The sequence below is a fragment of the Heterodontus francisci genome, chromosome 15, assembly GCF_036365525.1.
Source record: "Heterodontus francisci isolate sHetFra1 chromosome 15, sHetFra1.hap1, whole genome shotgun sequence".
Lineage (NCBI taxonomy): Eukaryota > Metazoa > Chordata > Chondrichthyes > Heterodontiformes > Heterodontidae > Heterodontus > Heterodontus francisci.
This window is the reverse complement of record NC_090385.1, coordinates 58,270,818-58,283,981: the sequence shown is the minus strand read 5'-3', so window position 1 is coordinate 58,283,981 and position 13,164 is coordinate 58,270,818. Positions and strand designations below refer to the sequence as shown.

At 43.5% G+C, this 13,164-nt stretch overlaps 1 protein-coding gene across 1 annotated transcript in view; it reads right to left on the bottom strand.

The window, feature by feature from the left end:
* klf5l (Kruppel like factor 5 like) overlaps window positions 1-13,164 on the bottom strand; it is an 82,642-nt gene that overhangs the window by 16,247 nt on the left and 53,231 nt on the right. The gene's annotated exons all lie outside the window — the stretch shown is intronic.

Below are 13,164 nucleotides of genomic sequence, written 5' to 3'. Positions count from 1 at the left end.
TTTACCTACCTTTGATTCATATCCCTGATACCTTTTACTCAACAAAAAACTATCCATCTCGGTCTTTAAAATTTCAATTGACCCAGAACCAGAACATTTTTGGTGGAGAGAATTCTTGATTTTCCAGATTCTGGATCTCCCGTATGGAGAAAAAAAGTGTTTCCTGACTTCACTCCTGAGAACCATTTTATCATTTTAAAAACCTCTACTCGATCACCCTTCAGATAAGCCAAATTTATGAAACTTGGCCCTCATAACAACACTTAATGCCCAAAGTTCATGAGGTCTGATCAAAACTCTGTAAAAATGAAGTTCCCCTTGCTCCTACTGGGACTCTGTCTTCCCCAGCAGAACTATTTATGTGATTTCTTCAAAAAAATGCTCATTTCATTTAAATATTACCATAAGCCTTGAATCAGAATTATTTCCATGCTAGAAGTAACTGGCTTTTGGGGACAGCTAGTGGTAACATTAGGGTTTTCAACCCTCCTGGATGTCTGAAGTATCCAAGAACGGTAGTTGAATCCCCCAGACAATGGTGCTGGTAATCTAGTAGAAAGGTAAAGCTTTGCACCTGTGTATTTCCTTCATCTGCTCATGGGCAGTTTCCCTGTTCTCTAGACTTCTCGAATGACAACTGTTAGTGTTACACTGCAAGTAAAGACACTCAATTACAGGGGACCCATCCGTTATGAGGTAAACGCATAACTTTTGCAAACTGTGGGAAAGCTGAATGTGATCAGACATCACGTGATTAGTTGTCACATGACCAAAAGCCACATGATCAAATGTCACATATCAAGCATGATGCATCCAACCAGAGTTGGAAACCTAATTAATCAGCAGGCAACCATGCTGGTTGATGGAGCTGATATTCTCACAGTTAGTAACAGTGAAGCAGTCTCCCATCCATTTGTCCACTTTCCCAGCCTGAGATGCATGTGTGCATCTTGGACCTAAGGGACTCAGGTATGCAGGAATTCCAAAACTAGAAATATTTAATCAAAGCACTATCTTAAAAACAACCTTCCTGTGCGCTGGCCTGCTGCTAGAAGAAGCGAAGTAGTTAATAACCTTCCCTAAAAAAATCCTAGACCTTGAATCACTTAACTAGCTCCTCTGAGGTAGACCTCCAACAAAACAAAATCCTGGCTCCAAGGCTTGTTCTGCTTCATAGTTATACAGTACATCAAAAAAGACCCAGTGCTGAATTATCTGAACAAGTCAGCACTAAGATAATAATTTTAGCCAAATATTGAGTTTGGTCAAATTCAATATGCCAAGGAAGTAAAACCGAGCCTTTTAAAACATACTATGTCAATATGAACTCTCAACTGGCTGATATATATCATGGTAAATTTTTAAATTGTAGTTTGATTTGCAAGCGTGTGAATACCTCAAGGTCACTCTCAGAACGAAGCAAATGGAAACTAAGCAGGAAAGTGGAGTTGAGGCCGAGATGAGATCAGCCGTGATCGTATTGAATGGCGGAGCAGGCTCGAGCGGCTGAATTGTCTACTCCTGCTCCTAGTTCTTATGTTCATACTATTACATCATTTACCGCTCTGACCTAATACCTGCTGTGCTGCTGGTTATTCATCCGCTTGAGGGTGTGACACACAATTGATTTCTTTAGAACTTCAAACACACAAATTTTTATCTAACTTAGTTTCAAATACTGTCTTTGAAATCTTACAACATTGCACAGACTAAGACTAAGCAAAAGAAAACTTCTTGAGCAAATATCAAATTACAATAAAAATGAAAGCAAATACTTGCTTTTATATGTAACACCTAATCAGATTGAAAACTTTCAAAGTATTTCACATTAAATGAATTATTTGTGCAGTGGCTGTATTTATATAGACAAATAGCAGCCATTTTGTTCAGAATAACATCCCGCAAACAGCCATGTGTTAATGGGCTGAATTTTGCACCGCCCCAGTGGGTTGGTTGGTGGCGTGGGTGTTGCGTAAAATTGAGTGGGAGGCTCCAGGAGGCCTACCCACCCCGTTCCTGGCTCCGGTCGACTTTACAGGGGTTGGACGGGTTGGGGGGGGGGCGGGCGGGTGCAACGGCCCGCCCGCCCAAAGCCAATCAAGGCCCTTAAGTGGCCACTTAAGGGCCCGCGCCTGCCTCCACGGGTATTTTAACCATGGCAAGCGGGTGTGCTGGGCACGTGAAAGGCCGCCCAGCGATAGCTGCCAGCCTTTCCGCGCCCCGGGGGGATGGCAGTCGGGCACAGGGTTGAGAGCCGCCCCCACCTCCCAACCCACCCCCATGACCCAAGACGCCCCACCCTCCCCCCAAACGACCACTCCAGCCTCACCAGGGAAGGACCGATCTGCCTGGTGAGGCAAGCTCAACTTACCTTCATTCCTGGATCCATCTGGTCGGCTGGGCTGCAGTCTCAGCAGTGGCCACCGCTCCCAGTAGTGAATCTGGGACTAAGAGCAGGCAGCTCACTGAGGTGGGACTTCCTCCCTCAGGTGGCTGAAAGTCCTGCCTGGGGACAATTAAAGCCTGGGGACCCATAAAATGCGGGACGGATCCCCGTGCTCGGCGGAAGCGGCTTCACCACTGACTTTCACGTCGGTGGCAAATTCCCGTCCGCCTAAGGTAAAATCCAGCCCAATCAGTTTTTGATGTTGCTGTTTGAGAATGGAATGTTCGAACAGAAAACCAGAAGAACAGCCTGTTCTTCTCTAAATGATGCTATATGTTCTTTACTATCCATCTGCATAGCAAAGGAAGCCTATCATGATAACTGTTCATCAGATAGTGTAATTTCAAAACATTTTTACATCAATAATGGTTCAGTGCCTCTTGTAATCAATGTGTCATCTAAGTGTTTTATAGTGCACAGACCCTTTAAAGTTTTTTTGCATGGTTGTGCACATGTAGTAACTTAAAGAGGCCTACTTGTGCATGTGGGTTGCAGCATGGCTGCACAGCTTAGAGGGAACATTGCTTGCAATATTGATTCCTAACTAATCTGTGGTGTGAGTGTGATCCAAGGTGAAGGGTAACTCCAATTGCTCCTTCCTCCCAATGCTTGGTCTTCCACTTCCATGAACACAAATTCTGTGATGCACTGCATTGATGTGCCAATGCTTTACATTAGCATGTTGCCACATGTTTGCAAACTCACTGCTGTCATCTATCCCAGGCTCCGCTGAAGCCTCAGTGACAAATTCACTATGTGATGGTAACCATACAGATCAGAAAGGTCCATTGTTTACTCCCTGGTAGGAGTTGAAGTGGTTGATTTCCAATGTGTTAGTGGTGGTGGGGGGGGGGGGGGGGGGGGGGGCAGTAAAATTCTCAGATAGGGTTTATTGTTCTTTGTTGTTACCTGGTGATTCTCTGCTGGAAAACGCATTTATGTGGACAATAGGATCATGTGAAGCTATCATATCCTCACTGTTGAACAGCCTACCAATATTCACTGGCCATGCTGCCACATTACTGTCCATGACATATTGGAAGCCGACTGACATCTATGGAGCTATCATTTAGCATGAGCCTTCAAGGGAGAAAGGTAATTAGAGCTAAACTGATTCATATATTGGTAGGTACTGAATGAACACTCAGCAACAGATTGGGCATGAGTGGTGGCCAGCGGAGGTGGACATGAACCGCCTTCAAATTATACTTGAATTTTTTTCTGTAAATTAGAATTTGTTGTTGAAGCATAAAGTACTCTTTAATAATTCAGCAACACACTATCAAAGCATGACTAAGGCAGCTATTAAACCATCAGAGATAAGCCCTTCACAAGACCCAAGTGCTGCACACTGATTTGTATGGGTCACCATTGCCCAATACTTAAACTTTATCAGTGATAAAAGCAAACAGAACTAGATAAGTAGGAACTGAATGAGGGAAAAATAAACTTGTTTTTCTCTCCGTTTTTAGGCTCACAATCAATTTGCACAGCTTGCCAGACTAATTGACAGTGCTAGATATGGGCACTTCAGAGGAATTCTCAGTTTTCAAGCAAAGGTGAATGTTAGCCTTTTGATTTCAGCAATGCATGTGTCTGATCCACTTAACATACATCAAGCAGTCCAGAATCTTTACAACAGCTTCTCGTGAAGCAGAAGCTCTAAGAGCAATTTATACTCTTTTTACTAATAGAGAACCACACTAAGAACAGAAGGTTTCTGAATGCCCTCAGCTGCTGGTGCTGTGGAATCCACACCGTATTTGTTAAATGAACTGTACAATTGGTTCAAAGGCACATTACGTGACTTTCACTTTCTGCCTGTTAAAGCTTACCCAATGGCTGTGAATATTACATTTCCACTCTGTATGGGTGTGCTCAGTGCTCTGTCCTGTGTGGTAAGAGAAAATAGTATCAAGCATTGCCAAAGGCAATACTTTCATTTGCCACTGGTAGTGCTGGGGCTTCCAGAGTTGCCTACAACAGTGACCTCCAAAAGCACCAGTGCTACTTCAGTTACCTCATGGCACTATCACTGACGTGAGAACTGCAAGGTACAGTATGCATTCAGCTTTTATCAATTAATCACTTAAATACTTCATAATTTTGTCAGAAATTTCCTGCCATCTGATTTATATGCTTACCACTTAACTGGTGTCAAAATGTATAATTTGACACAGAACAGTAGCAGAGCAGTCATACAGACGAAATATAAAATATTTTAAAAATGGTCTAAATATATATTTGAGCTGGTGAAAATCCTTCCCAAATCAAGTTTAATCTACTGATCATAAAATTAAAGATTATTTGGATCCTCCTAGTTACAGTAGACACGTGAATAGTAAATAATGAAACAATTAAGATTTGCAGGATTATAATTTCAAGATTTAAATGGCCATTCCTCACCAAAATATTAAATGGGATGTTATGGAATGGGGGTATTCAAACTTTTGACTTCATGGGTACGATTTCAAATTGCAGTCGGAACCTTAATGTCGCTATGGCTTCCAAGTCCCAATCCTGCGCCAATGCGGAAATGTGCACGTGTCGCAATTTTTAATCAGCGAGAGCTTAATTGGCCTGGAGTCACGTTCACCACCCAATTAGCAGCGGCAGACACAGGAAGGAGGTGGGACTGAGGCAGTAGCAGACTTGATTTAAAAAGGCAGATGGCAACCATTGCTGAGGCTGTAGTTCATCCAAAAGATAGAAGCACAACCTGAATAGAGGGCAGTGGGAAGTGTGAATCTCCATGCCATGGCAGCCCCCCCCCCCCCCCCCATTTTGCTGATTACTCGCTGGAGTTGCTGCTGGAAGTGGTGACTGTGCACAGGAGCATTCTCTTCCTTGCCAGTGGCAACAGAAGGCCTGCAAGACTCATCAACGGGGCATGGCTGGAGGTGGCATATGTGGTCAGCAGCAGAGGAGTGGTGAGGAGGAACTGGGTGCAGTGCCAGAAATGCTTCAATGACCTTCTCAGATCTGGCAAGGTGAGTGCCAAGAGAGACCTAGATGGTACATCTCCCAGTCAGCAGTCACCAGCATAGGTCAGAATGCTAGTGCCACTGGTCAGAAGGCTGGAGTGCAGACTGTACTATCTTCTGTGAATGAAAAGATGCAAGTGGCGAGAAAGGGAGGCATTGTCGGAATGGCATCGTTCTTCAGCTTGGAGGCCAAAGGTGAGTTGAACACTTGGGGGAACGAGAGGGCACAACTGGATGGTTGGGTGCTCCAGCTTGCAGTACTAACATGATTCGAGGAGCGTGCTCTTCATACGGCCAGAGTGTCCATCCACAGGGACGCTGGGGATGGAGAAGCGGGAGTCCACTGCAGCCAGGGTGAAAAGATATCAACATCTCCATGTTCAGGGGATGCATGCCATCTTATGTTAAGCAGCAGAAGCATCTGTTGATTGTTCCGATCTCTCATCACCGTCTTCCCTTGTGTCTCTCACAGAGGGACAGGAGTTCACACTCAGAGAAAAAGTTCCTGAGGAATCAGAGGAGGAAGAGACATCAAAGCCTGCACTGTCACATCTACCAGCACACCCTCCACCAGCACAGACACTCGCACCTCAGTGGGTCCTCGCATCTTATTAGAGAAGGTGGCATAGGGTGAAGCACACATTACGCCAGAGCAGCAAAATTAGAGGAAGGCAGTGTCGGCTGTGGCCAGTACTCCTCGGAGAATGGAGGGGATGCACAGCCCTGCTCAGTGATGCATTACCTCAGGTGTCAGCAAACAGGTGGCTCTCCCTGGAGAACCAGTGTGAGATGTGTGTTCACATGTTGGAGTTACCTGAGGCTCTGCAGAGCCATGGGGTGATAATGAAGGATTTCATTCATCTCATGTGCTCCACAATGACTCAGTGCTTTGAGCACATGAGCTCCTACATTGAGCAAACCCCATGGAGAGCCAAATGTGGCATCACCCAGAGTGGATGCAGGAACAGCGCACTGATATGCAGAGGATGCATGATAGACTCAGCAGCACGACCAGTCAGTGGTGCTAATGGGGCAGAGAGGCATGGAGTGGATATCAGCTGTGCCCTAGCTGGTAGTCCCTTCCAGTGATCGTGGACACCATGAAAATACTGAGAAGGCAACAGATGGTGATGAGGGGGCCATCCCTCACGGATTTCCATCATCATCACCCATGGCTCCTCTGATAGATGCAGCATCTATGAAGTCATGCCCTGTGACAGAGGCCACCCCAGGATCATTGCCAGTACAGCAGCCTTTGGAGGTGCATACCCAGCAGCATCATGATGAGGATGACTGTCACAGGCATCTCAGTCCCAGACAGGTATGAGCGATCAGCCTGCCTCCACCTCATTCTCAACTGCGGGGTAGCACCTCGTAGGAATGACCATCATCAGATGCCACTGTGTCAGTAACGTCACTTTGTGGGTCACTTGGGCTTTTATAATAAGCAATGAAGCACTAGGAAAGTTGCTGCACAAAGGCTTACTTGTATGTTTCCATTTCATGTTGGAAAAACATAGGAGAATGGGAAGTGAGGGTTGGCAGAGCAATGGAGTGTGCTGGTGAAGATTGTGTTAAGTGCAGACTCTGGAGACTCCCAGCTCCTCCTTCCTTAGCCCTGCTCCCTTGCTGTCCAGGGGTCTGCCTCTGCTGTGGCAGATGCTGCTCCTCATTGCTGGTCAGGCCAAGCTGAGAGAAGCTCGATCCCATTTCCTCCTACACCCTTCCTTTGTTGGGATTGGACAGTGGAGTCTGTCTGAAAACCTCTCTGCACCCCCCAATCCTGACATCAAACGCACACCCACTAATCCGCCCCCCAACAAAAGCCCTTGTCCAGAGTGCAAAGAAATGCAGGATATTTCTTATCGCTGCACAACTGAGAACAAAAGAACAAAGAAAATTACAGCACAGGAACAGGCCCTTCAGCCCTCCAAGCCGGCGCCGATCCAGATCCTCTATCTAAACATGTCGCCTATTTTCTAAGGGTCTGTATCTCTTTGCTTCCTGCCCATTCATGTATCTGTCTAGATACATCTTAAAAGACGCTATCGTGCCCGCGTCTACCACCTCCGCTGGCAACGCGTTCCAGGCACCCACCACCCTCTGCGTAAAGAACTTTCCACGCATATCCCCCCTAAACCTTTCCCCTCTCACTTTGAACTCGTGACCCCTAGTAATTGAATCCCCCACTCTGGGAAAAAGCTTCTTGCTATCCACCCTGTCTATACCTCTCATGATTTTGTACACCTCAATCAGGTCCCCCCTCAACCTCCGTCTTTCTAATGAAAATAATCCTAATCTGCTCAACCTCTCTTCATAGCTAGTGCCCTCCATACCAGGCAACATCCTGGTGAACCTCCTCTGCACCCTCTCCAAAGCATCTACATCCTTTTGGTAATGTGGCGACCAGAACTGCACGCAGTATTCCAAATGTGGCCGAACCAAAGTCTTATACAACTGTAACATGACCTGCCAACCCTTGTACTCAATACCCCGTCCGATGAAGGAAAGCATGCCGTATGCCTTCTTGACCACTCTATTGACCTGCGTTGCCACCTTCAGGGAACAATGGACCTGAACACCCAAATCTCTCTGTACATCAATTTTCCCCAGGACTTTTCCATTTACTGTATAATTCACTCTTGAATTGGATCTTCCAAAATGCATCACCTCGCATTTGCCCTGATTGAACTCCATCTGCCATTTCTCTGCCCAACTCTCCAATCTATTTAAATTCTGCTGTATGCTCTGACAGTCCCCTTCACTATCTGCTACTCCACCAATCTTAGTGTCGTCTGCAAACTTGCTAATCAGACCACCTATACTTTCCTCCAAATCATTTATGTATATCACAAACAACAGTGGTCCCAGCACGGATCCCGGTGGAACACCACTGGTCACACGTCTCCATTTTGAGAAACTCCCTTCCACTGCTACTCTCTGTCTCCTGTTGCCCAGCCAGTTCTTTATCCATCTAGCTAGTACACCCTGGACCCCATGTGACTTCACTTTCTCCATCAGTCTACCATGGGGAACCTTATCAAACGCCTTACTGAAGTCCATGTATATGACATCTACAGCCCTTCCTTCATCAATCAACTTTGTCACTTCCTCAAAGAATTCTATTAAGTTGGTAAGACATGACCTTCCCTGCACAAAACCATGTTGCCTATCACTGATAAGCCCATTTTCTTCCAAATGGGAATAGATCCTATCCCTCAGTATCTTCTCCAGCAGCTTCCCTACCACTGACGTCAGGCTCACCGGTCTATAATTACCTGAGCACAACTGCTTGTCTGCGAATGAGGACCATCTCGCACCCTTCCTCTTTCATTGCTGCCTCATGCCTCTGTCCCACCATTCCGATCACTCCCCACTATGTCACTGCCTCCACCTCCCTGTGGTGGTTCTGACAGCACATCAAACCCACCCCTTGGAACCAAAATCCAAGTCTGGCCCTTAAACAAGCTGCCAACAAGCCCACTTAGATGCCTAATTGGCCAATTACACAGAGTGGGCAGATTGCCTCTTCCGCCTCCTGTCAGCACCATGCAAAATCTGAGCATGCCGGTTTCCCAACGTGAAACTGGCACACCAACTGAAGGGGCGAATTAAGCGACTGCCCGTCCACATTCCCACCCTCAATGACAATTTGAAACCCTGTCACATGGGTCAGGTATATCTGTACCATTGGATCCATGAGAACTAAATATGTTTAAATCAATTGTATCCATTATATTATACATATTTTCAGCTATTAATGGACATTGGTTTGATATATCACTTATTTGTCAATAAGATAATGGTGCTGGAAAAAGCCTTTTCCAAAATTACAGGCTCACAAAATTAAAAAAGACAAACCAGCAAATAAATGCAAATACAAACAGAACTGATTTGCGTGGACTCATGGCTGATTACCAAGGGTTGTGGCAACAGGCTGGACATCCCTCCTACAGAAGTTGTAGGCTCTCTTTCCTTTCACTTATAACCAGTGATTTTGCTGTATTAGCAGAAGTGCCACTCCTATTAAATTCAATGAGAACTTACTGACTCTAAAATGCCTGCTTAGGAGATGCGACTATTTAATTATAGGGACTAGAGGGCCAGGTTTCAGTGTGTTAAATTAGAAAAGAAATTCTCTTGTTCCTTCAGCATTGTTCTTGAATTGGCTCATTTCTCTTCTGAAGGCAACCTACAGAGCATAGAAGTGAATATAGTGAAAATATTTTCCAAGTTTCCGATTTATCTGGAGAATTTCACACTAATGATAGTGCTTGCAAACTTCACAAGATCATAGTTGCAGATGACGACAGCCATTCAACCCAACTTAATTCATCCATCCAGAGAAATATGTGTACTGCTGCACCACCATCCGTGCACCCACCCCCCATCACCTAGGCCCTAGCTATTGTAGCCTCCAATTGCTTAAATGATTCAAAGGCTTCAGCCTCCAATACTATATCTGGAGATTTATTCTGCATATTTGATCTCTATTTCTGTGAAGAAGAATTTCCTGACATCAGTCCTAAATTATCTTTAACTAGCTTGAACCGGTGTACCCTTGAACTGCTACCACATTTTAATTTAAAATAATATTCTGGGTAAGCTTTCTCCAATCCTTTAAAAATCTTATATACATTGAAGATCATCTTTCAGATACTTCCTCTAAGTTTATCCAATCTTTTTTCACAATTCAGACCACCGGTGCAGGAATCAGCCTTGTGCCTCTTCGCTCCACTGCCTCCAGTGCTTGAATGTCTCTCATTTCTTGGTGACCAGAATTGGATGCAGTAATCAAGATGCAGTTTAACCAGTGAATTGTATAATGTGAACATTAGCTCCTGACATTTGGCTAGATAGTTCAACATCCTTTTAGCTTTAATGATTGCTGCTCTGCATTGGTTGGACATATTTAGTGTTGAGTCTATTAAGACTCTTAGGTCTCCTTTGACTTCATCCTCAACAATATCAACACCATTCATGGAATATGCATGTCATCTTTTTTTTTCTTTACTATGTATAACTTTACATTTATCTGCAAGAAATTTAATTCTTCATTGATCTGCCCACTTTCATATTTTGTCTGATTCATACTGTCATTTCTGAACATACTCGTGTCGTTTCCACTGCCCTTTCTGGTTTTGTACGATTTGCAAATCTGACTACTGTATATTTAGTTTCTGAATCTAGGTCATTAATGTAAATTAAAATAGTACTAGTCCCAGTAATGAACCCTAAGGTATCCAATGAGTAGCCGCCCCTTCCACCAACTCTTGTACAACTCATAGAACCATAGAACAATTACGGCACAGAAGGAGGCCATTCAGCCCATCATGTCTGTGCCAGCTGAAAAAAAAACTAGCTGCCCAATCTAATCCCACCTTCCAGCACCTGGTCCATAGCCTTGCATCTTACAGCACTTCAGGTACACGTCCAGGTACCTTTTAAAAGAATTGAGGGTTTCTGCCCTCACCACCATTCCTGGCAGCAAATTCCGGACACCCACCATCCTTTGGGTGAAAAAGATGAAAAAATTCATCTGATGAGCACTTGTTTCCTACCCTTCTGCTACTTTCTTATTTCATTGAGAGTTTACCCTGATTTCCTGCAGATTTAAGTTTAATGAATAGCCTTTTATGTGGGACTTTATCATCTGGAACTCAAGTTACACCATGTCATAGGGTCTGCCACAGTCCACTTCAGTTGTCACTTTACCAAATTTGTTGATGAAGGGTGCTCAGGCAGGATTTTCCCCTTCAGAATCCATTCTGAGTCCTGTTAACTAGTTTAGTACTTTATTGCTGATTTTCAGATTTACTCCTGATAAAGAATTCCATTATTTTACATGGAATTGAAGTAAGACTAGTGCAATTGCCTGCCAAGTGCTCTGCTCTGTCTAATGCAGTCGGGAGGTTTGGCCGCATTGGGAGTTGGGAGAAATTAAACGTTTGATTATAATATTGTCACATGGCTTTGTAAGAGATGTGTATCTCCAAATTTTCAAAATGTGAGAAACTTTGAAAATGTCCGGAAATATTAAATATTTAAGATTATTTATAGGCACCCTTAGAGGACATATATTGCTCATTCATATTGAGATGGATTATAAGATCATGCATGCTTTACACTGGAGTATTTTGGAATACATTTTGAATGAAATCTTCAAGTGCAGTTTTTATGTAAAATCATTTGAAAAGTTTGTTTAAAAAGTATATTCTCACAACAAAGTGTGTAGTTCTATTTTGTTAGAGCTACATATGATCTCTATTGTTTTGTCTAAGTTATTAAAACACAGCTGCTCACTTCAGTCAGGCACCCAGGTGTTTTTATGTATGCCATCTAAAGAGTGGTTCCATAGGGCAGAGCCTGCTGTAGCCTGGGTAAAATGTAAAAAAAAACACTGAACCATGAATATGAAACTAATCCAGACTTGTTTTGGATTAACCAGTTCAACTTCACCATACTTTTAACATAACGATAGAACAAAGCCACACTGTGCTAGGGACCATCCATAATTATCATCTTTATCATGAGTACAAAGAACACTCTTTAGTTTACAACTCCTGTCCTCAATCCAAAAAGAGCACTGTAAAAATTGTGAAAATTGATCAGCTTAATGCTTACATAATGCTGTATACAAAGCAATAACTATTCCTCCTGCACAACTGAGTGCTCTTGTTCAAACAATGACAATTATGGATGGCCTCTATTCTTGCTGTGTAAATTCACAATAAGAGACCACAGGTCTGGACTGAACCTTCAACCTGACTCTTCCTGGCAGTAATATATTTTACTATCAGCTATAAAGGATCAGATGAGTTTAATTTTAATATTTATTGGCTTAAGTATAAATATAGAAGCTAAACATGGCTTTGGCACTTTGAGATCTATTCCATCACTCAAATTCAAAAACTGTTTTTCCTTAAAAAATGTTGTTATACTGCACTGCTAACATTTATTTTAATATGCTCGGTGCATTGGTATTGAGGGCTTCGATTTTTACATCGCAAAATATCCCAAGGTGCTTCATAAAAACATCATTGAACAAAATTTGACACTGAGCTACATTAGTAGATATGAGGAGAGTTGACCAAAAGCCTGGTCAAAGAGGTCGGTGTAAGGAATAACAAAGAAGCCCATGAACTCCTCATGTTGTTGGAGGTGATGGTGGAGCAGACAGGAGAGAAGGATTTAAAAAAATGGTTTGTAGTGGAGAAGAGAAGCCTGGGGTTATCTTTGTATTCCATGATGTTTCTGGAATAGTGAATAGTTTTGGCAAGACAGCAGGATCTGCTCTGGTCTGAGAAAGAATAATAGTTTTAATGGGCACAAGTGCATCAAAAAGGGAGGAGAGAGTGTGATTGAGCAGATCCATAGTAACAGAAATGATGAATGGTGGACCAAAGGCTAGATAGTTGGAAATTTTAAACTGCAGTTGTAGATTACTTGAAAACCAAGATATAAGGAGGCAAATTAGGCAGCTCTATATCCTCCACATCTTCTCGGCTACCAAAACCACTTCCTTCCAGCTCCTGAAACCTCTGCCCTCAACTTTTCACCATTGCTGCCTCAACCATGACTTCTTCAGCCAAATATTAACTTTTCCAATACTTTCCTATCCAGCCTCAACCATTTGCATGTTACAGCTCCATCAAAATATGACAGCCTGTATCCTTACTCCCTTGAAGTCCCATGTTCTTATCGCCCTGTCCTCTTGAAGCTCCACCAGCTCAC